This window comes from Dasypus novemcinctus, chromosome 19 (genome assembly GCF_030445035.2).
Source record: "Dasypus novemcinctus isolate mDasNov1 chromosome 19, mDasNov1.1.hap2, whole genome shotgun sequence".
Classification (NCBI taxonomy): domain Eukaryota; kingdom Metazoa; phylum Chordata; class Mammalia; order Cingulata; family Dasypodidae; genus Dasypus; species Dasypus novemcinctus.
Window position 1 is genome coordinate 51,625,429 of NC_080691.1, and position 24,570 is coordinate 51,649,998.

Here is a 24,570-nt window from a genome sequence, read left to right on the forward strand (position 1 = left end):
GCGTGGAAGGACCAGATGGGGTGGCGGCAGTGTATATTCCACATCAGGTTTTCTTTACAATTATATAAAATGCTGCCCTTCACTTCAAAGAAGAGGCGCGCACTTTCATTCAAAGTATGGCGAGCTCACGCACAGTGCTGATGCGCGCAAGGAGTGCCCTGCCACGCAGGGGTGTCCCTGACGTAGGAGAGCCCCATGCGCAAGGAGTGTGCTCCCTAAGGAGAAATGCCCAGCACAAAAAAAGTGCAGCCTGCCCAGGAATGGTGCCGCACTCACAGAGAGCTAATGCAGCAAGATGACGCAACAAAAAGAGACACAGATTCCGGGTGCTGCTGACGAGAACACAGGTAGACACAGAAGAACACACAGCAAATGGACACAGAGAGCAGATTGGGGGGGGGCAGGAAGGGGAGAGATAAATAAAAAATAAAAAATAAAAAAACACAAAAAAACAAAGTATGGCGAGCAGTCTTCATTTTTAAAAAATTACAATGAGGAAATGGAGCCTCTCCATGACATTTTCTGACCGTTTATAGCTAGCAAAGCAAAGTACTGACATTCCTGCCCTCAGCAGCCAGGCCTTTGGCCCAAGTGGTGGCTTAGTCCCACAGGGGTCCCAGGTTGCCACCCCCTCCACCTGCCCACCTGGAAGTCTCCCAGTCAGCACATAGCAGGGACGTGTGACCCTCATTGCTCACCACGGGGATGCCTGTGCCTGTCACCTGCCTGTGGAGCCTCTGGCCTGGGAGAACCTCCAGGCCAGGGCCGAGATTAAGCCATGTCTGGCCAGCAGCTCCCGGCAAGGGCCCTGGTGTGCAGCAACAAGACACAACTGGAAGGTGTGGACAGGAAGCTGAAGTCTGAAGATGGGGGAAGAATTCTGGCTGAATGGACATTTATCTAACAATAATTCATAAGTCCTTCAGCAAACAGTCTCTCTGAGGAGTTCTCCAAGTCCCATGTAAGAGAGGGGACCCTGTTCCTCCCAACCTCACAGTGAGGAGGAGCACTCTGAGAAGGGAATGATGTCTCTGGGGCCACAGAACAAGGAGCAAGCTGGAAGCAAGGCCCTTCCCTGCCTGGGGTGCAACGCATTGCAAGGAAGGACACCTGGCTCAAGGCTGGGACCAATGCTGGCTTGGTTTACCTGGCTGCACACAAGACAGATAGTTGGGAAGTTCTCAACTCCCTCAGGCTGGCCTGAAGCAGAGGGATGTGCTGAGCCAGTGGCTGCCACATGGCACAGTGGGGCATGGAGTGGTGAGACGGCCTCTGGCAAATCCATACTACCTGCTGCAACAGCCCCCCTGACTGAAGCTTCTCTGGCCAACTGGTTCTGCAAGTGTCATGGGCTCTGATACAGTTTTTTTTTTTTTTTTTTTAATCTATTTCTTCTCATTATAGAAGTAAGGAATATTCTGTGTGAAAAATTTGAGAAAGACAAATGTTTGAAGAAAAAAGCAAAAACCACTAGTATGTTAGTGTGGGCCCTTCCTGTCTCTTCTCCTCCCCATACAAATCTAGAAAAGTATTGAGGGATCACACCAAACCCTGCTTTACTCATCTTCTCAGCTGAACTATGAACAGCTTTCCCTATTCTTAAGAGACTTGGAGAGCAGGTGTAGCTCAGTGGCTGGGCACCTGCTTTGCATGTACGAGGTGCCGGGTTCAATTCCTGTAACCTCCTTAAAAACAAAAAAAGACGTGGAGATTTGAAGACTATTGCTTTGGATGGCCGCACAGTATTCTGTGACTGGAACTATTTAATTTCCATAATCCCCTGTGGTGGGAAGTTCAGGGGTTTCCCTCTTTCATTATTCTACGAAAGGCTGCAATGGGCAACCTGTCCAAGAACCTCCATGAGTGTTTGTTTTTTTAAAGACTTATTTATTTCTCTCCCCACCCCCCGCCCCAGTTGTCTGCTCTCTGTGTCCATTCGCTGTGTGGTCCTCTGTGTCCGCTTATATTCTTGTCAGTGGGACCGGGAATCTGTCTCTCTTTTTGTTGCATCATCTTCTGCGTCCTAGTGAAGGCAAGCTGGCCTGTGTGGTGAGCTGGCCCGCGTGGAGCGCTGACGCAAGATGATGCAACAAAAAGAGGCACAGGGGAGAGACAATAAGAGATGCAAGAGACCACGAGCTGAGGTGGCACAAGAGAATGATTGCCCCTCTCCCACTCTGGAAGGTCCCAGGATCAGTTCCCGGAGCCGCGAGAGAATACAAGCAGACACAGAAGAACACACAGTGAATGGACACAGAGAGCAGACAATGGAGGCAGGGGGGAAACACAGATGAATAAATCTGAAAAAAAAAAAAAAAAAAAAAGTCAATCTATTTTGGGTACTTTGCATCAGCAGTCCTTTGGCAAACTACTAAGACAAACAAGGGAAGAAGCATCACACAGGACATGTGGATAGACTCCCAGGATATACATTCTCCCTGAAGGTGCCAGGTAGCTCTGACACAGGTGCAGGTGCTATGACCTCAGCATAAACACCACTGCAGACAGGCAAGAAGGCAGGGGAGCAGGGAGTCTGAAAGGGCGTAAGGAAGAGCCACACTGGTGAGGGAGGTCATGGGTCTGTACCCGAAATTGAAGTGGGGGAAACAACTTAAGCAAAGACCAAAGGCAACACCTCTGGGACGAGCCTGAGGACAAGCCTGGGTGTGGTCAAAGCATATGTCACCATACCAAAATTTCACATCCCCCTTAGGTCTGCTCAAGATAAGCAAGACCTGCCATTTCTCTTTGAGTCTTGGCCTCTTCCCCCAAACCACCACTACCTGGTATAGGAGAGGTCAAACTGCTAATGGAAGCGTGAGTGAGCAGAGGGAGGAGAAAAGAAAGAAAATTTGACCGAGAGCGAGCCTGCTGCTGGGTGACATGGGCACTAAACATCAGGTGGTATGGATACCGCAAGTGAAGCCCCCTGCAGCTGGGGGAGGAGAGGGAGGCAGGTGACAGATGAAAAAGCCCCCTGCAGCTGAGGGAAGAGAGGGGGGCAGGTGACAGATGAAATGTTTATGGAAAGTTAACCAGGAAGCCAAATGGTGGGTGACAAGGAAGCTCTTTTGTGCTGAGCAGGCGTCTCTGTAATTTGGGTGGCAATTCATTCATTTATTCAGCACATGTCCACTGAGTACCTATTTCATGCCTACCCAGAAACCAACCAGCATAGACATACACTTTGGCTAGCAAGGTGAAGTGAACCGTGGAGAAAAGGGGGTGGCCAACAAGTCCTGGTCCTGAGGAAATCCTGGGGCCAGGGAGAGGCAGAAGGTGGAGGTTGGGCTGGAGAACAGATAGCGCACTGGCTCTCACCCCTTACACACCTCTTGGGGCTCTCTGTACCTCTGGGCAATAAAGAATTTCCATCTGGGACCCAATGGAGTATTTTTCCGCTTTGGAGCATATTCATCTCCATTCTGTCTAGATTTGGAGACTTGTGCTTTTTAAACACCAATCTGAGCACTATTATTCTAAAACCAACTTGGCAACATATAACCCAACAATACAATATCCAAAAATACTACCTTGCAAGTTCCAGGTTCAAAGTCTGCCCCCTCCTGTTTCTCCTGGGTCCATGAATGCCTCAGACACAAAATCACAGAGGCCACATCTTACTTCTACTACCAGATTGCCTGTCCTATGACACAGTTAGGCATGGGCTTGGGCCTCAACTTGCCAGATATGACATGAAAGAAATAGACCCACCTGAGTGGGAATCCTCACTCAAGCTCCAACTCTTATATATGTACATCAAAAGATGAAATTTTAAAAACTCTGTCTCCCTCTCCCATATCCCCTTGTTTCCAATCCCATGTCTCAGGGGGTACTGTTGTTTTTCCCTTATCTCTTCGGGCATTTACCTCCACATTTCCAAGTAAGAGGTTTACATTGCAAATTCTAGTTTTATTCATTTTAATTATCAACCACCAATTTGATATTACGGTAGATAAAGATTTAGCTTCCCTACACTCTTACTCTACTTTCCCACTAAGAACAATCACTTCTTAATTCAATCAAGTCAGTATAATACTATAATAATGTTAATATTCTTTACCTTTGAGCCGACAGAGCACACTAAGATTGTTTCATTTCTCCAACAACTTTCCTTTTTCCTAGAGTTAATATACGTATCAATTTTTAAAAAAGAGTTTATTTATTCATTCTCCCCCTGTTGTTTGCACTTGCTATCTGCTTGTCTTTTTTTCCTTTTTAGGAGGTACCTGGAACTGAACTTGGGACCTTCCAAATGGGAAGGAAATGCCCAATTGCTTGAGTCACCTCTGCTCCCTGCTCGTTGTGTTTCTCATTGTGTTTCCTCATTGTATCTTGCTATGTCACCTTGTTGTATCAGCTTGCTGTCTCGCTCATCTTCTTTAGGAGGCACCGGAAACTGAACCCAAGACCTCCCACGTGGTAGGTGGGAGCCCAACTGCTTGAGCCACATCCACTTCCCTATATCAATTTTTAAAATTTAGTTTTCTGTATATCTACCACTAATTTTGCTAGATCCCACACAATTAAAAATGGTTAGCAATAAATTTTTTAAACACTCAAACACCACTTCACAGTCCCATGGCTCCGCTTTGTGTCCTGGAAATGCACCTACCCATCTGAGTGGGCTGCTCTGTGTGCTGGGTACAGGTAGACCCTGGGATCCACTTGTTGCTCTCTTACACTGGGACCCTATTTCCTAGATCCCAAATCACGTTCTTTCTTGCTTTATACTCTTCTTTTACAAGATTACATCTTCCATTCCTAATAAAGGATATGGAGACTTTTTAACCCGAAGATTGTTCATATATGAAAATTTCTTTATTCTACCTTCATGCTCGATTGATAGTGTCTCTGGATATAAAAATCCCAGATTAATAATGTCACTGATACTTCCATTTAAAGATATCAGACTGGAGTGATACTATGAACCAAATATACTGCATAACATATTGTATGATTAAAAAAAAAGTGTATAGGTATAAAGATATCAGACTTTCTTGGTTAAATTTTTAAAAATAAATAAATAAAGATATCAGACTGAACAAACACATTTACCTCTAGTCTCTCCTGAAACCTACTAACACAACGGTAATGGGATTTTGTAAAAGGCACAACCTTATAAGGACAAACAGAGCAGGAAAGTAGATGACAAAAGTTCTAAAAACTGGAAAACAAAAGGACAAGTGATAATTAACTAAGGGAGGGTGATCAAGCACTGTAATATTCCTGGAGACAATTATGGCTTATGCAGGTTGTCTCAGCATCCTGTGTAGTTTAGCCTTTCTCACTATCAAAACTGTCTTTAAGAAGTAAATCATTCTGAACTTATTAGAGCCCAGAGAGCTAAATACTAGACCAACAGCTGGAAAAGTGGAAAAACAAAGAATTTGGCAGTACCTGACAAAACTATATATTCATTAACCCTTAAATCTACTTTTAAGAATTTACACTGAAGATATTTCTCCAACAATTCAAAGTTGGGAAAAACATATGTACAATGCTAGTTATCGTGGCATTATGAATAATAACAAAATAATGGGAACAGTTTAAGGGCTCATACATAGGAGACTGATTATAAACAAAGTATGGTACATCCCTAAAATGGAGTACAATGTTGTTGTAAAAAAGAGTAAGGGAAAAAAATGTGAATAAATACAATACAATGATATCAAGGATATTTTGTTAAATTAAAGTAAAAAAAAAATCCCAATGTAAAGTGTATACACAGATACTTGTTTGTTTAAGAAGAGGCAATTACATGTGTGTATTTGTTTACTTATGTAAACTTAAGAAAGGCCAGAAACTAATGAAGTTGGTTTTAGCTATGGGTAGAACAGGATTAAGAGAAAGGAAAAGAAATTGAACTTCTAAGTATATATTTATTATAAAGTTAAGACTTTTGACTCCTGTTTTATATATTCTAATAATAAAATTAATCAGTTGCACAATCTTGTGACTATACTAAACCTCAATTGTATTAATATAATTTAAAAGGATTTTATGGTATGCAAATTATATCAATTTTTAAAATTCAAATAAATTACATTAACAAGACTAAGAGGCAAAATCTTAAAACTGAATAAAAACAGAATCAAATGTTAATATAACCTCATAGAAGAAATAAAAAGAATGCATACAAGTAACACCTGAAAAGTAAACTCTGGCTATACACCCTTAGTGAGAAACAGGTCAAAGAACATAAAGAAGTGCAAAGAAATCATGACATTTACTTAGTAGGTTTCCTATTTGTAGTGGTACAGGAGAAGCAATTCCCGTACTATTTTATGTGTATTTTAGGTTTGGCCAAATGAGTAAATATATAGACTATATAAAGGTTCTTACTATGGGAAAAGGGAGATACAAATACTAGAATGAGAGAAGAATAACTCTGGCATAGACTGGAATTAGAGGAATCGACAGATATGAACTCATGATTTAAAAAAAAATTTTTTTAGATCTAACCACTGGAAGCGGTGACACCCAGTAACTCGAGCACAGCTAACACCTAGATCTTGGTTTCTAAATACTATTCCCCCAGTCATCAAGTGCATATGAAAGGGCAAGGGGACTACAAATAGCCAAAATTACTTTGCCAAAGAAGAAGTAAGTTAGAGGACTTAAACTTCTCAATTTCAAAACTTACTATAAAGCTTCAGTCATCAAAACAGTGTGGTACTGGCATAAGGAAAGAAATACAGACCAACAGGATAGACCTGAGACCTGAGAGTTCAGAAATGAACACTCCCATCTATGGCCTTTAACAAGGATGAAAAGTCTACTCAGTGGGCAAAGAAAAGTTTCTGTACCAAATGGTATTGGGAAAACTGGATATTCACATGCAAAGGAATGAAACTGGACCCCTATCTCATGCCCTAAAAATAAACTCAAAATGGATGAACAACCTAAACATAAGAGCTAAAACAATAAAACTCAGAAAAAAATGTAGGGAGAAATTTCAGTATCTTGTATTAGGCCACGGATTCTTAAAGATGACATCAAAAGTACAAGCAACAAAAGAGAAAATTGAAAAACTGGATTTCGTCAAACTTAAAATTTTTTTCCACATCAAAAGCCTTTAGCAAGAAAGTGAAAAGACAATTTACAGATTGGGAGAGAATGCTCACAAATCATATATTTGATAAGTGTTTAATATCCAGATAATCATAAAGAAATCCTAACAATTGAACAAAAAAAGAAAACACAAAATATGGCAAAAGAGATATGGTATGGGTTTTCTGTTTGGGTAAAAGTGGAAGTTCTGCTAATGGATGGTGATGAGGTAGCACAACATTTTGAATGTGATTAATTCCACTGAATGATATGCTTGGGAGTGGTTAGGATGAAGAAGTTAATGTATCAGTGTTTTCACATCTTTTTAAAAAAAGAGCAATTACAAAGACATTTGACAATTAAATAGAATATACGAGGCTGAAAAGGATTCTGAATGGAGGAGGAAAAGTACAAAAGGACATTACTGGGACATAGGAATAAAACTGGAATATAGGTAGAAAACTTTATCTCAGTGTTAAAGTTCTTGAACTTGATAACTATACTTAAGGTGGTATGGCAATCTGATAATATTTATGAATTCCAAAAAGACAGATTACGTTTGTAAATTGGTCTATTCCTCTGGGTGTGATACCCTTTGTATTAAATTCAAAGGTTACATTTACTTGATTAAATTAAGATTAGGGCTTTGATTTAGCCTTGTCAGTAGGGCACTGAGTTCCTGCTCCCTTGATGGGTGGATACTACAAGGAAGTAGATATACAGAGAAGCAGATATGTGAGAAGAGAGAAGGCTCCATTAGATAGGGTGAGGCCCTGGGAAGCAAGATGAGCCTGATATTCTACAGATGACCTTGTGAAGAGAGCAAAGCAGCTAAGCCCAGGAAGAAATGAGCCCCAGGGGAGAGAAAGAGCCTTATGCCTACCTATAGCTGAGATCAGAAGAAGCTGGGACAACGGAACCTTAGGAGACAGAGGAAGGCTGAACCCTCGCAGATATCACCCACAATTTTGCCTCAACATGTGGCAAATGACTCTGGGTTAGCAAGTACCTCTGACGGTACCTTGAGTTTGGCCTCTTTAGGGCCTTGTGACTATAAGCTTCTACCCCAAATACTCCCTACAAAAACCAACAGATTTCTGGTACTTTGCATTAGCATCCCTTTTGACTAATACGGGTGGTTAAATAAGAGAATACCCTTGTTCTTAGGAAATGTACATGGAAGTATTATGGGTTCAAGGAGCATGATGTATTTATCTTTCTTTCAAATATTTAGAAAACTGACACACAGATAGTTGGACAGATGGACTGATTAACAGAATGATACAGCAAATGGGGCAAAATGTTAAAACGGCTGCACCTCAGTATCTGGGTAGGGGTGTGTGTTAACAATTCTTTGTATGGGGTATTATTTGTGCAACTGTCCTGTAAGTTTGAAATTATTTCAAAACAAAAAGTTTAAGAAAAAAATGTGGGAGCCTGCACCAATCAAGATAGTGGGATGAGATGCTTCAGGGCTCTGTTCCCCCATAGTACCATAATCACCAAGAACTGACAAAAACATCCTTCTTAAAGCTCCAGAAAACAGTTGGAGGACTGCAGTAACAGGGCAAAGGCCAAATCAAGAAAAAGACTTAAAGCAGTAGGATTTCCTGGCACTCTGTCTGGCCCCCCCCCCCCCCACCCTTCATCGGCTTCAGCAAAGCCATGCTTCCAGAGTAGACTTCTGGTCCCAGTTCCAGGCAACAAAGTAACCCTTGAGCACATACTGGAAATATTTATGTCTGGCAATGGCTGCCTGGGGCAAGGGACTGCTATCTGTATGGGAAGAGAGGACATGTATACCCATGTAAATGGAGGGGTCTCTGGAACACATGTGCATGCTTAAGACAAGAGGTATAAGGCAGAAAGGATTAGGGAGGCCCCTGTTTGGCCTGGAGCTATTTTCCCAACTCATTGTATCGATAACCCCTGAAGGAGAATACTAGCACAGATCAATCTGCAAAGACTGGGAAAATGTTTTCTTTCATTTTTTTTTTTTTCTTAGCTCCTGACATTCAAGGAAGACCCACTGAACACTAGCTAGATAGAAGCTTAAAGAACCAAGACCTCAGAATCTAAATTCCAGCAATAACACATTAAAATGTCAAAAAGTTTAGGTTTCAAAAAACAATTATGAAACATAGAAAAAAAACAAAGTGATGACCCAAGCAAAGGAAAAGATGAATGCATTAAAAACCATCAATGAGGAGGACCAGATCTGGAATATATGAGACAATGACTTAAAAATAAATTAAAAATCACATATATGATCAGCCTAAAAAACATATGGACAAAGTAAAGGAAAACAGGAAAACTACAGGTGGTCACGAAGAGTATCAATAGAGGTGGAAATTACGAAAAGGAACCAAACAGAGCTGAAGATCATAGTAAAGAGAAATTTAAAATACCCTGGAGGGGTTCACCAGCTGATTGCAATGGGCAGAAGGAAGAATCAGAGAACTGAAGATAATACAATTTAAATCATCCAGTCTGAGAAGCAGAAAGAAGAATTTTTGAAAAGTGAACAGAACCTAAGGAAACTGTAGAACACCACCAAGTTTACCAACAGACCTTGTGGGAATCCCACGAGATGAAAGAGAAAAAGGGGGCAGAGAACACTTCCCAAATTTAATGAAAGATGAATATATACATCCAAAACCCTCAACAAATTCTAAGCAGGATAACCCCAAATGTACCCACACTGTCCAATCAATAATCATATAATAATCAAACTGTCCAATGCCAAAGATAAAGAATTCTGAACATCACAAGAGAGAAGCTATGTGTCACATACCAGGGAACCTCAATAAGACTAAGTGCCAATTTCTCATCAGAAACTATGGAGGCAAGAAGGCAATGAGATGACATATTTAAAGTAGTGACAGCAAAAAACTGCCAACCAAGATATTATCTATCCAGCTAAACTGTCCTTCAAAAATGAGGGAGATTAAACATTCTCAGATAGCTATGATGTAGACCATTGACCATGAGGTGCAGCGGTGCTCAGAGATGTATTCACCAAATGCAATGAACGTTTCATGATGATGGAGGAGATTGTTGTTTTGGGGGGGAGGAGTGGGGTGAGGGGGGTGGGGGGTATATGGGGACCTCATATTTTTTTAATGTAATATTAAAAAAATAAAGACAAAAAAACCAACAACAACATTCCCAGATAAACAAAAGCTGAGGAAGTTTGTCACCACTAGACAGTCTTACAAGAGATGTTAAAGAGAGTTCCACAGGTTGAAAGGAAAGGATACTAGAAAAGAGATGGGAGTCACATGAAGAAACAAAGATCTCCACTGATGGTAACAAGAGGGGTAAAAATAAAAGCCAGTACAATTGTATTTTGGTCTGTAACTCCACCTTTTATTTCCAATAGGATCTAAATGGCAAATGCATAAAATGTAATGAGAATTCAGTGGTTTGGGACCCAACATATACACAAGTTATGAGAAGAAATACATAAAGGTTGTGGACAGACACATAAGAATACTGTGTATACTACTGAAATTACATTGGGATCAAAGCAAACAGGTGTGTGACACATTTAGGATGTTAAATTTAATCCCGATGGTTAATGGAGAATATGCAAGCTTATAGGGATAGAAACTAGAGGACAGGCTGCTGGGGGGACGGGGGCGAAGGTCGGGGTGAATGGGGAGTTAATGCAAAATGGGCATAAGGTCTCACTTTGAGGAGAAGGAAAAGTTTTAATAATGGGAGGTGATAAGGGTACTGCAACAAAGTAAATGTGATTAATTACACTAAATGGTGTGGCTGGGATGGGGAAGTTTATGTTGTATGTGGGTTCCAGTTTAAAAGAAAAAAGCTACTAAAAAGACAGAAAATTAAATTTAATACATGATCCTGGATGGAATCTAATAAGGGAAGAGAAAAGGCTCAAAAGGACATTATTGGACCATATAAAATTAGAATATAGACTGTAAACTTTATATCAATGTTAAATTTCTTGAACTTAATAAATGAACTTAAGGTAGTTTAAATAAGTGAGTATCCTGGTTCTTAGGAAATGCACATGGCAGTAGTAAGTGTTCAAGGAGCATGATCACACAACCTATACTAAAGGGTTCAGAAAATCATGGATGAACTTAAAAAACATTATGCTAAGTGATGGAACCAGACATAAAAGACAATGTTATATGATTGATTTATATGAAATGTCCAGAAAAGGCAATTCTGTAAGTGAGGAAGTAGATGAGTGTTTGCCAGGGACTAGGGGAGGGAACAGGGAACAACTGCAAATGAGCATAAGGGATCTTTCTGGGATGACGGAAATGTTCTCAAATTGGACTGTGATTATGCCTGTAGAACTCTGTAAATTTACTATCACTGAATTGTACACTTAAATCAAGTGAATTTTATAGTCTATAAATTATATCGCAGTAAAACTGTTAAAAAATTAAGAATATAGGGAAGCGGACGTGGCTCAACCAATTGGGCTCCCATCTACCATATGGGAGGCCCTGGGTTTGCTTTCCAGGGCCTCCTTGTGAAAGCAAGCTGGCCTGCGCCTGCAGAGAGCTGATGGCCCATGCCCTTGTAGACCTAGCAGCCTATGCCCATGGAGAGCTGGCACAGCAAGATGATGCAACAAAGGGAAACAAGCAGACACAGAAGAACACGCAGCGTAATGGACACAGAGAGCAACAGCAAGCAAGTGGCAAGGGAGAGAGCAGTAATTTTTTTTAAATTAAGAGTATAAAAAATCAAATAAGATATAAAATAATCAAAAGTATTTGCTTCTGGGAAGCAGATGTGGCTCAAGCAATTGGGTACCTGCCTACGACACAGGAGGTCCCGGGTTTGGTTCCTGGTGCCTTATAAAGAAAACAAGCAAGATAGCAAGTTGACATGATGGGCTAGCTTGGCAAACTGATGAAGATGACACAACAAAGAGATAAAAGGAGAAAAACATAATGAGAGATAGAACAAGCAGAGAGCAGAGGTGGCTCAAGTGATTAGGTGCCTCTCCCACATGGGAGGAGGTCCCAGGTTCAGTTCCTGGTGCCTCCTAAAGTAAAAACAGAAGCAGATGAGCAAAAACAATGAGCAAACAACAAGCTCAAACAATGAGTATACAGATGAGGGAGCTATGGGTGAATGGGGGTGGGGGGAAGTATTTGTTTCTGAGAAGTGGAAAATTGGTGGGACCTCACTGGGACTGCCTTTTTTTCCCCAAAAAAAGCCTTATAGAACTACCTAATTTTTTTAAACTTTATTTTGTACATTTAATAATTGAAACTATAAATAATTAAAAACTAAAAAGAAAACACAGTCGAATAAAACATACATTTCTCAATTAAATGTACTGGATATTTGACTATTTAAATTATATGTATGAATAACGTGAATAAAGACAAAACTGGGAAGCGGACATGGCCCAGTGGTTAGGGCATCCATCTACCAGATGGGAGGTCCGCGGTTCAAACCCCGGGCCTCCTTGAATGTGTGGAGCTGGCCCATGTGCAGCGCTGATGCGTGCAAGGAGTGCCCTGCCACAAAGGAGTGTCCCCTGCGTAGAGGAGCCCCACGCTCAAGGAGTGTGCCCCGTAAGGAGAGCCGCCCAGCGCGAAAGAAAGTGCAGCCTGCCCAGGAATGGAGCCACATACTTGGGGAGCTGATGCAGCAAGATGATGGAACAAAAAGAGAAACAGATTCCGGGTGCCACTGACAAGAATACAAGCAGACACAGAACACACAGCAACTGGATACAGAGAGCAGACAACTGGGGGAGGCAGGGAAAGGGAGATAAATAAATAAATCTTAAAAAATAAAATAAATTCCTCATGAGACTCAGCAGCCCCTCCCCCACTGTGTCCTCACATCAAGCTGCTGCAGTCACAGCTAACATCATTCTAATTCCTGATCCTTCCATGGAACCTGTGTTTTCCTCTTTGGAGGCTTTTAAAGTTCTCTGTATTCCTGAGGGTCTGTGATTACTCAAGAAGGTGTTTTGTACAGGTCTACTCTTTTTCTTTTTTTTTTTAAAGATTTATTTTTATTTATTTAATTCCCCTCCCCTCCCCTGTCTGTTTTCTGTGTCTTTTTGCTGCGTCTTGTTTCTTTGTCCGCTTCTGTTGTCGTCAGCAGCACGGGAAGTGTGGGCGGCGCCATTCCTCGGCAGGCTGCTCCCTCCTTCCGGCTGGGCGGCTCTCCTCGTGGGTGCACTCCTTGCGCGTGGGGCTCCCCTACGCGGGGGACACCGCTGTGTGGCAGGGCACTCCTTGCACGCATCAGCACTGCGCATGGGCCAGCTCCACACGGGTCAAGGAGGCCCGGGGCTTGAACCGCGGGCCTCCCATGTGGTAGACGGACGCCCTACCCACTGGGCCAAAGTCCATTTCCCCAGGTCTACTCTTGATTCATCATCCCAAGCCCTTTTAATCCAAAGCTATGATCCTTTATTCCTGGGAAATTTTCCTACTTGACTTTGTCAATTCCCTCCCCCAACCATCTCTTTTTTCTTCAAGTAATCTTTTATTCATTAGCTGTTGAACTTTCTGGACCCACTTTTTAATTTGTAAGAGATCGTTCAGTTCTTTATTTCCACATTCCATTCATAGTTTAATATAGTAGATCATATGTTTCAAGTATTCTTCTATTCTCTGAATTAGGACAATAGCCCCTAATATATACTAAGGGATTACTGTGTACTATGTTGTTCTAAGCACTTTATATGCATCATCTTATTTAATCTTAACAGCAACCCTAAGAGATGGGTACTATCATTTCCCTCCATTTTATGGATGAGGAAAATGAAGTTCACAAAGGAACTTGTCTGAAGGACCACAGCCAGTGGTAGAGAAGGTAGGGAACTAGCCCCAGTGGCCTGGTTCTGTGCCCCAATGTTTATTGAGCAGAGTGTTACCTTGGAGCCACTCTGGGCCGTTTTGGTCTTGGCTTTCCATATTGCATACTTTCTTCCAGGATCTTTCATTATCAGAAGGACAGCAGTTCAGCTTCCCAGAGGCTCTGGGAACACTAGGGACCAGGTGCTGACCAGGTGCCAGGTAAGCCTCATGGTGAGAGACCACATGGAGCTAGTCCTTTAGTGTGGAACTCTCCATCATGGTGATATCTCTTCTCAGAAGTGCTATTTTCTCCAGGAAAGGCATTTCCAGTCTCCTACATGAAGAAAGAGAACTGACTGCTGGCACTGAGGGAGCAGGACAAAGTCAGGTCTAAGGGTCCCAAGTGTCAACATAGAGAATGTCCCTTAATTCCTCAATTTTCAATCTCCCTGACTCCCACCAATCCCTCTGCTGTGCCTGGTACCTCTTATTTCCCAGACTTTAAGTCCTAGTGTGGTCCAATACAAATATAATGCAAGCCACACTTAAGCAAATAAAAAGAAACAAATGAAATAAATGTTAATATTTTATTTAACCTAATATATACAAAATATTATATCAACCTGTAATCAACTTTTAAAATAGTATTAGTGAGATGTTTTACCTTTTTTTTTGGTGTACTAAGTCTTTGATATTTGGTGTGTGTTTTACACTTACAGCACATCTTAGTTTGAAACAGTGACATTTCAAGTGCTTGGTAGTCACATGGGGCATGTGGTTACTATACAGGATAGCACAGGTCTCTAAAATAAACCTGTCTCCTGGTGGGAGAAAGAATCATCTGGCTCTGCAGAGTGACAAAAGGAGTGAGGGGTAAAGAGAATTCTAACCAACCTGCCATTCCATTCCCATGTCCCACTGCCCACCACCGTGAAATGTAATGACTTTAAAGCACTGAGCCTTCAAGGGAAGCTGCTGGGCAATGAGGTTCATCTCGTGTGGTTCCCTCTCTCAAACTGGCCCATGGGTGCAGAGTCTCTGCTATGATAAGTCAGTATTCATTCCTCCTCCTATTTCATTGAAAAAAAAAAAAAAAAAGCTATATACTATCAAAACATCCCAAAGAATATATGTATGTAACACACAAGCGAGTTACAAAGGTTACAATCTGTGAACCCCACACTACTTGAGAACTCAAACATCATCTGTAGGGTTGAACTTACATGTTGACTTCACCCCAGTCTTATCCCTCTATCTCCCCACTAGGGAAGCACCATGAGCCAGAATTCTATGTATATATCTGTAAAATAATACCATGATCAGTTTTTCTTGTCATCATCATGCTGTTTGTAGCTTCTGGCCACTTGCTTTTGTCACCTGATTTCCTGTTTTTAAGATCCATCCATGCTGCTGTGCACCCCTAACATTCATATAGTGTCACTGGTTATGTGCTGAACTGTGTCCCCTAAAAGATAAGTTGAAATCCTAATCCCCAGTGTCTCAGAATGTGACCTTATCTGGACACAGGTTTGTTCCAGATGGATTGGCAGGTTAAAATGAAGTCATGCTTCAACAACAGAAGCGGACAAAGAAGACGACGCAGCAAATAAACACTGAGAACAGACAACCAGGGCAGGGGGTGGGGGGAGGGGAGCGAAATAAATAAATAAATAAATAAATAAATAAATAAATAAATAAATAATCTTGGGGGAAAAAAAAATGAAGTCATGCTGGAGCCGGGTGACTGCTGTCCTTATAAAGGAGAGGAGAGACAGACAGACACTAAGGAGAAGATGGTCAAGTGAGGGAAGCAGATACATCTACAAGCCAAGGAATCCCAGGATCACCAGAATTCCAGGGAAAGCAGGGAACAGATTCTTCCCTAGAGACTTCAGAGGGAGCATGGCCCTGCCCACACCTTGACTTTGGACTTCTAGTCTCCAGAACTATGAGAATTTCTGTTCTTTGAAGTCATTCAGTTTGTGGTACTTTGTTACGTCAGCTCTGTCAAACTAAGATATACTGTATCGTATGAACACAGACATTTGGGTTGTTTCCAAGACGTGTTAGTATGAACAATTCTGAAAATTCTCTCTGGAGTTTCCCTGAATGGAAAAGCCCTGGATCCTAGAACATGAGAATCTTTAGCTTTACAAGATGATGCTTATTTTCCAAAGTAGCTATATCAATTCATCCTTCTAATTAGTGGCAGATGAGATTTTCAAGCCATCCACATCCTCTCCATCATGTCACTGTGTCACACATCTTCATTTCTGACTAATCTAACTAGCTGTGAAAATGGTATCTCACCATAGTCTTAGATATACATATGAGGTTTAATTTCTTTTCACGTATCTAATCACAATACTTATTAACTTTTCTGTGAAATGTTTATGTCTTTTGTTCATTCATAGAAATTCTTTATATATGCTGGACAGTAAGAATCCTTTATTGGCAAATATCTCCCCACTCTGGTTTGTAGCTTTACACTTTTTATTGGTGTCTTTTGATAAATGAAAGATCTTAGGTTTAATCTAATAAAATTGAGAACTTTTAAGAGTTAACATTATTTTGTGGCCAAAAAAAAAACCCCAAAAACAACAGAGTTTCAGTTTGGGATGATAAAAAGTTTTGGTAGTGGATGGTGGTGATGGTAGCACAATATTATGAATGTAATATCATGGAATTGTACACATTAAAGTGGTTTACATAGGGACTTTTGTGTTGTATATATATTATCACAATAAAAACTGGGCAAAAACAAAAACAAAGAACCTTCTCAATAAGGTCATATGGACATCCTCCTATATTGCCTTCTAAAAGCTTTCCTTTAATCAACCCAAAACTGATTTTTCTGTATTTGTGAGGTGGGGATCCAATTTCATTTTCAGAACTTCACAGCACTATGTATTGAAAAGTATAGCCTTTGTAATTTCACCTCTGCCACATATCAAGTGCCTTGGGTCTGTTTCTGACAGTTCTTCTCTTCTACTGGTCAACTTGTCTTTCCCTGAACTAATTTTAGAGTGAGCCTGCATACTGACTGGAAAGGCAAGCCTTCTCTCTGTATTCTTCTTCAAAGTGACCTATTATTAACAATATTAGGATTTTATTCTTCCACACATTTTTGAAATGGCTTGTCACATTCCTCAAAAAAAAAAAAAAAAAAACAACCCTTTGGGGTGTCTTAGTTTGCCAGGCTACTATGACCAACACGGTACAATGGGTTGGCTTGAACAATGGGAATTTAGTAGCTTACGGTTTCAGAGGCTAGAGGCCTTACTTCCTCTGAGATAGGTAGTTCTGCTGCTGGCTTGCTGCAGTCCTTGAGGTCCCCTGACTTGCATCTCTGTATCGTGTCACATGGCAGTGTCCTCTCCTTTCTTGCATCTGTGACTTCTAGGTCCTCTTTATAACACTTCCAATAATCATGATTAAGACCCACCCGCATTCTGTTGGGCCGTACCTTAAGGAAAAATAACAGTTTCAAGAGATCCTACTGACAGTGGGTTCATACCCACAAGAATGTGGATTGCGGTTAAGATGATGTTTTTTCTTGGGTATGTTCTTCAACCTACCACAGGGGGTTAAGATTGGAGATGCACTGAATCCAAGATCAATGTAAAATCTTTCCACACTGGGTCTTCCTAGCCAAGAACATACTGTATCGCTCCCCTTTATTCAAATCTTCTTTAAAGACTCTTAATAAAATTGAAAATTTTATACATAGGGAATACATAACAATGATTTTGGCAGTAGATGAGGACTGTGGTTAACAATATAAATATAGGGGAGAGGGGCAAGATGGCGGCTGAGTGAACATCCCTGTTAGGGTCTTCTGCAGGGAATCGGCTGGGCGGCGTTGGAGACTCTTTGGGACCGGATTGTTTCGGGATTTTTGCTGGTCCGGAGGTGTCTGGACATCGATTTGGAGGGAAGTGAACTTAACCAACAACAAGTAACTAGAATAAGAAGAAAAATCTGACAAAGAGAAGATATAACACCTATGCAAAAATAACAACTAATTAACCTCCAAGAGCAGACAAAGAAGCTAAGGAACTGATTAAATTCGTCAAAATAAAGAGATGACCAGAAAGCAACAAAAATCTACAAACCAAACCAATAATCAGGAAAACATGGCTGAATCCAATCAACAAACAAATAATCACGAAGGGGAGCAAAACTTGGCACAAGCAATGAAAGATCTTAGAACATTTATCACCGACAAATTTGATGCAGTAATGAAAGAGGTTAACAACATGAAGATATCACTTGGAGGGGAAATTGCATACATACGCAAAAACATAACAGATATGATGGGAATGAACACCATAGTTCAAGAAATCAAAAATACACTTGCAGCAAATATCAGCAGACTAGAAGAGACAGAGCAGAGAATTAGTGATATGGAAGACAGTACATCAGAAATCAAACAGATAGTAGAAGGGGTCAATAAGAAGATAGAAAAAATCCAATTAGGATTTAGGGACCTGAATGACAATGCAAAACGCTCAAACATACGTATTATAGGCATTCCAGAAGGTGAAGAGAAGGGAAAGGGGTCAGAAAGAGTGTTGCAGGAAATAATGGCTGAAAACTTCCCAAATATACTGAAAGAGACAGATGTACATATCCAAGAAGCACAGCGCACTCCACAAGTCATAAACCCCAACAGGCCCACCCCAAGACATATACTTGTCAAATTATCCAATGCTCAAGACAAAGAGAAAATCCTAAAAGCAGCAAGAGAAAAGAAAACCATCACATACAAGGGAAGCTCAATTAGATTAAGTGCTGATTTCTCTTCTGAAACCATGGAGGCAAGAAGACAGTGGTATGATATAGTCAAGGTACTAAAGGAAAGAAATTTCCAACCAAGAATACTTTATCCAGCTAAACTAGCATTCAAATATGATGGAGAGTTCAAAATATTCGCAGACAAACAGAAACTGAAAGAGTATACCAACAAGAAACCTCCCCTTCAAGAAATTCTAAAGGGAGTGCTGCAGGAAGAAAGGAAAAAACAGGAAAGGCAAAGTTGGAGGAGAGTATAAGACCAACAACAACAAAAAAAAAGACAAAAAAAAATATACAAACAAAATATGACAAACACAAATCCAATCAAAGTATGGCTAACACAAATAATTCCTTGATAGTAATAACACTGAATGTCAATGGACTAAACTCACCTATCAAAAGATTCAGACTGGGACATTGGATAAGGAAATATGACCCATCCATATGCTGTCTACAAGAGACACATCTTAGACCCAGAGACGCATGGAGATTGAAAGTGAAAGGCTGGAAAACAATCATACAAGCTAACAATAACCAAAAAAAGGCAGGAGTAGCTATATTAATATCAGACAAAATAGACTTTAAATGTGAAACAACTGTGAGAGACAAAGAAGGATACTACATTTTAGTCCAAGGGAAAATCTGTCAAGAAGATCGAACAATCATAAATATCTATGCCCCTAACAAGGGTGCCTCTAAATACGTCAGGCAAACGCTGGAAAAACTAAGTGAAAGAATAGATACATCTACAATTATAGTGGGGGATTTTAATACACCACTATCAACTCTGGACAGAACATCTCAAAAGAGAATCACCAAAGAAACAAAACATCTGAATAGTATATTAGAGGAGCTCGATCTAATAGACATATATAGATCGCTACACCCAAACACAGCAGGATATACATTTTTCTCAAGCGCACATGGATCATTCTCCAAGATAGATCATATGCTAGGCCACAAAGAAAGGCTGAACGAATTCAGAAAGATTGAAATCATACAAAACATTATCTCTGACCACAGTGGAGTCAAGCTGGAGATTTGCAAGGGACAGAAGCCCAGATTTCACACCACAATTTGGAAATTAAACAGCACACTCTTAGAAAAACAGTGGGTCAAAGAGGAAATCTCAAAAGAAATCAATGACTACCTTGAAACAAATGATAATGATAACACAACATACCAAAATTTATGGGATGCAGCAAAAGCAGTACTGAGAGGGAAGTTTATAGCCATAAATTCATATATCAAAAAAGAAGAAAGAGCAAAAATTGAAGAACTGCACATTTGAAGGAATTAGAAAAACAACAACAAAGCAACCCAACAGGAAGAAGAAGGAAGGAAATAACAAAGATAAGAGCAGAACTAAATGAAATAGAAAATAAGAAAGCACTTGAACAGATAAACAAGACCAAGAGCTGGTTTTTTGAGAAGATTAACAAAATTGACAAACCTTTAGCAACACTAACAAAGAAAAAAAGAGAGAAGATGCAAATACACAAAATAAGAAATAAGAAAGGCGATATCACCACTGACCCCACAGAAATAAAGACTATCATAAGAGGATATTTTGAAAAACTATATTCCAACAAAAATGACAATCTAGAGGAAATGGACAAATTCCTAGAAACACATAAGCAGCCCATATTGACAAAAGAAGAAATTGATGATCTTAACAAACCAATCACAAGCAGAGAGATAGAATCAGTTATTAAAAATCTCCCAACTAAGAAGAGCCCAGGGCCAGATGGCTTCACAGGTGAATTCTACAAACCATTCCGGAAAGAACTGACACCAATCCTGCTGAAACTATTCCAAAACATCGAAACAGAAAGAACGTTACCCAACTCCTTCTATGATGCCAACATTACCCTAGTACTAAAGCCAAACAAAGACATCACAAGAAAGGAAAATTACAGACCAATTTCTCTAATGAACCTAGACGCAAAAATACTTAACAAAATACTTGCTAATCGTATTCAACAACACATTAAACGTATTATACACCACGACCAAGTGGGATTCATCCCAGGTATGCAAGGATGGTTCAACATAAGAAAATCAATCAACGTAATACACTATATAAACAGATTGAAGGAAAAAAATCACATGATTATATCTATTGATGCAGAAAAAGCATTTGACAAAATACAGCACCCTTTCTTGATAAAAACACTCCAAAAGGTTGGAATACAAGGGAATTTTTTGAACATGATAAAGAGTATATATGAAAAACCTAAAGCCAATATTGTTTACAATGGAGAAATCCTAGACTCCTTCCCTCTAAACTCAGGAACAAGACAAGGATGCCCACTGTCTCCGCTCCTATTTAACATTGTCTTAGAAGTACTTGCTCGAGCACTGAGGCAAGAACCAGAAATAAAAGGCATTCAAATTGGAAAGGAAGAAGTCAAAATTTCATTATTTGCAGATGACATGATCCTATACATAGAAAACCCTGAGAGATCTACAATGAAGATTCTAGAACTCATAAATGAGTTTAGTAAAGTCGCAGGTTAAAAGATCAATGCGCAAAAATCAGTAGCATTTCTGTACACCAATAATGAGCAAGATCAGGAGGAAATCAAGAAACAAATACCATTCACAATAGTAAATAAAAAAATCAAATACTTAGGAATAAATTTAACTAAAGAGGTAAAGAACTTATACACCGAGAACTATACAAGATTGTTCAAGGAAATCAAAGAAGACCTAAATAAATGGAAGACTATTCCTTGTTCATGGATAGGAAGACTGAACATTATTAAGATGTCTATCCTATCAAAACTGATCTACACATTCAATGCAATCCCAATAAAAATCAATGCAGCCTTCTTTAAGGAACTAGAAAAACTAACTATGAAATTTATTTGGAAAGGAAAGAGACCCCGAATAGCCAAAGACATACTGAAAAAGAAAAACGAAATTGGAGGAATCACACTACCTGACTTCAAAACATACTATAAAGCCACGGTGGTGAAAACAGCATGGTATTGGCATAAGGAGAGACACATAGACCAATGGAATCGAATTGAAAGCTCTGATATAGAACCTCACATATACAACCACATAATATTCGATAAAGCCACCAAACCCTCTCAACTGGGAGAGAGTGGCCTATTCAACAAATGGTGTCTGGAGAACTGGATAGCCATATGTAGAAGAATGAAAGAGGATTACCATCTCACACCTTATACAAAGATCAACTCAAGATGGATCAAAGACCTAAATATAAGAGCCAAGACCATTAAAACCTTAGAAAGCAGTGTAGGGAAACATCTACAGGACCTTGTAATAGGAAATGGATTTATGAATATCTCACCAAAAGCACGACCAGCAAAAGAACTAATAGATAAATGGGACTTCCTCAAAATTAAAGCCTTCTGCACCTCAAAGGAGTTTGTCAAGAAAGTAAAAAGGGAGCCCACACAGTGGGAGAAAATATTTGGCAACCATATATCTGATAAGAAACTTATAACTTGCATATATAAAGAACTCCTATATCTTGAAAATAAAAAGATAAACAACCCATTTAAAAAATGGGAAAAAGACTTAAACAGACACTTCTCCGAAGAAGAAATACAAATGGCAAGAAAGCACATGAAAAAATGTTCCAAATCTCTAGCTATCAGGGAAATGCAAATCAAAACTACAATGAGATACCATCTTACACCCATAAGATTGGCAGCTATGAAAAAAACAGAAGAATACAAGTGCTGGAGAGGATGTGAAGGAAGGGGAACACTCATCCACTGCTGGTGGGAATGCAGAAGGATCCAACCATTCTGGAGGACAGTATGGCGGTTTCTCAAAAAACTAGCCATAAATTTGCCATATGACCCAGCAATACCACTGCTGGGTATATACCCAGCAGAACTGAAAACAAGAACACAAACCGATATATGTACACCAATGTTCATAGCAGCATTGTTCACTATTGCCAAAAGTTGGAATCAACCCAAATGCCCATCAACAGATGACTGGATCAATAAAATGTGGTATATACACACAATGGAATACTACTCGGCTGTAAGAACAAACACACTACAAACACATGTGATAACATGGATGAATCTTGAGAACCTTATGTTGAGTGAAGCAACCCAGACATTGAAGGACAAATACTACATGACCTCAATGATATGAAATAAACAAGCTGCCCTAGATAGCAAGAGACTGAACGATAGGCTTACAGGAAATCGGAGGGTGGAGGAAGGATATGAGCCGATGTCTGCAGGGGTGGAATTTAAGACGAGATGGTGGTAAGTATGAACACAAAGAAGAGATAAAAGGGGGGCAAGGGGTTGCCTTTGCTTGGGGCTTTGCGGGTTTGAGAGTGGCTGGGGAGGGACGGATGGGTAACGTTGCCCAAAAGTGGGGGGAGGGAGGGGTAGCATACGAACCAGGAGAGGGTCAGGTGTTGGTGGAGAGTAAAATGCCGAGAAAATCATATCAAAATATAATAAAGAGGGTTACCTGTTTAGAATGCTCGGAGGAGAGGGTCTGATGCAGGACGGGCTCCTGGGGAATGTCTAAATGCTCATTCTGCCAGAGTGGGTGACACCATGGGGTAGAAACCCAAGTAGTGAGAGTGGGGGTGGACCCACATCCTGGGGAGGACTAATGCCATCAAATAGAGGGAACTGTATCCCTCGAGAGAAAGGGTGGCTCCCAGGGCATTGGGGCAGTTGAGTAAGTTAGGACCTGAACACTATTCCATCTATCTCTGGAAGTGGCTCCTCAGGAAACGGAGGTTGGCTATCACTGAGGACACCAAGGTGGAAGGGAAAATGGACGTTAAATGTGTGGAACCAAAGTAAATGGGGGGTAAGAGAGGAGTTTCTTGAGAGAACACAAGGATGGATATAAAACATGTAATATTACACCATAACATATAGGAGATGACAGACTGATAATGTAAACCATAATGTAAAACATAGGATAACTAAAAATGTAAAGAACTGTGTATCCTAAAGTATGCACCACAATGTAAGCACAGATGTCACCTTGGTAGAAAGCTAATGTCTCAGACTCTGTACATCACTTTAAGTAAATATGATATGAATAGGGCGTAAGAGTATCACTGTGGAAGGGACAAGGTTTTCTGGTGGATGTGTGGGAGTGCTGTATATTATATATATACATTGCTGTGGTCTAGGACTCCTGTGAAGAAAAGCTGAATAATTAGGGGGGGGGGGGGGGGGAAAAGAAAAAGATAGGATGTGGAATTTTTTCAAGTCAACATTCTTTATCTAAGTTCTTTATCTAACTTTATCCAAGTTCTTTATCTATCCTTTAAGCTCATCGCTATATGCCATTCCCTAGTAAGGGACCATGAAATTATATTGGGCTTCAAATTTCGGGGAGTTCTGGATCACAGAGTGTTTCAACAATGGCAATGGAGGGATACTGGTATGGGGTACCAATGACAGGTGATATATGGCTGACAGGGAGCTGTACAGAACATATGTCCAGGGTGCATGGTAATGTTTGGATATACTCATAGTGGCAACAATTAAAAACCACAGTAGGGGGGGTACTGGGTTCCTGGCCAGTGGTGCTCTGTCGTGGTCCCTAGGGGAGCAGCGACAGTCTCCCAGGTACAGTGGCGGGGACCGGGAGGGAGTGAGAGTTCAACAGTGAGCCCCTGATGCTAATGACTATGCTTGTGAGCTGATAAACCCAAAATAAGAACAAGGCCTAGAACAACTTTGTGCCTGGGAATTTCCTCCTGTCAGCCTTCATGTTACTCAAATGTGGCCAGTCTCGAAGCCAAACTCAGCATGTAAATGCAATGCCTTCCCCCCAGCGTGGGACATGACACCCGGGGATGAGCCTCCCTGGCAACGAGGGACCACTATCAACTACCAACTGATGATGCAACTGGAAAATGACCTTATACGGA

The 24,570-nt window shown here is 40.5% G+C and overlaps 1 protein-coding gene across 13 annotated transcripts in view; it reads right to left on the reverse strand.

The window, feature by feature from the left end:
* Positions 1 to 24,570, reverse strand: part of DGCR2 (DiGeorge syndrome critical region gene 2) — a 111,451-nt gene that overhangs the window by 48,713 nt on the left and 38,168 nt on the right. The window lies entirely within an intron of this gene.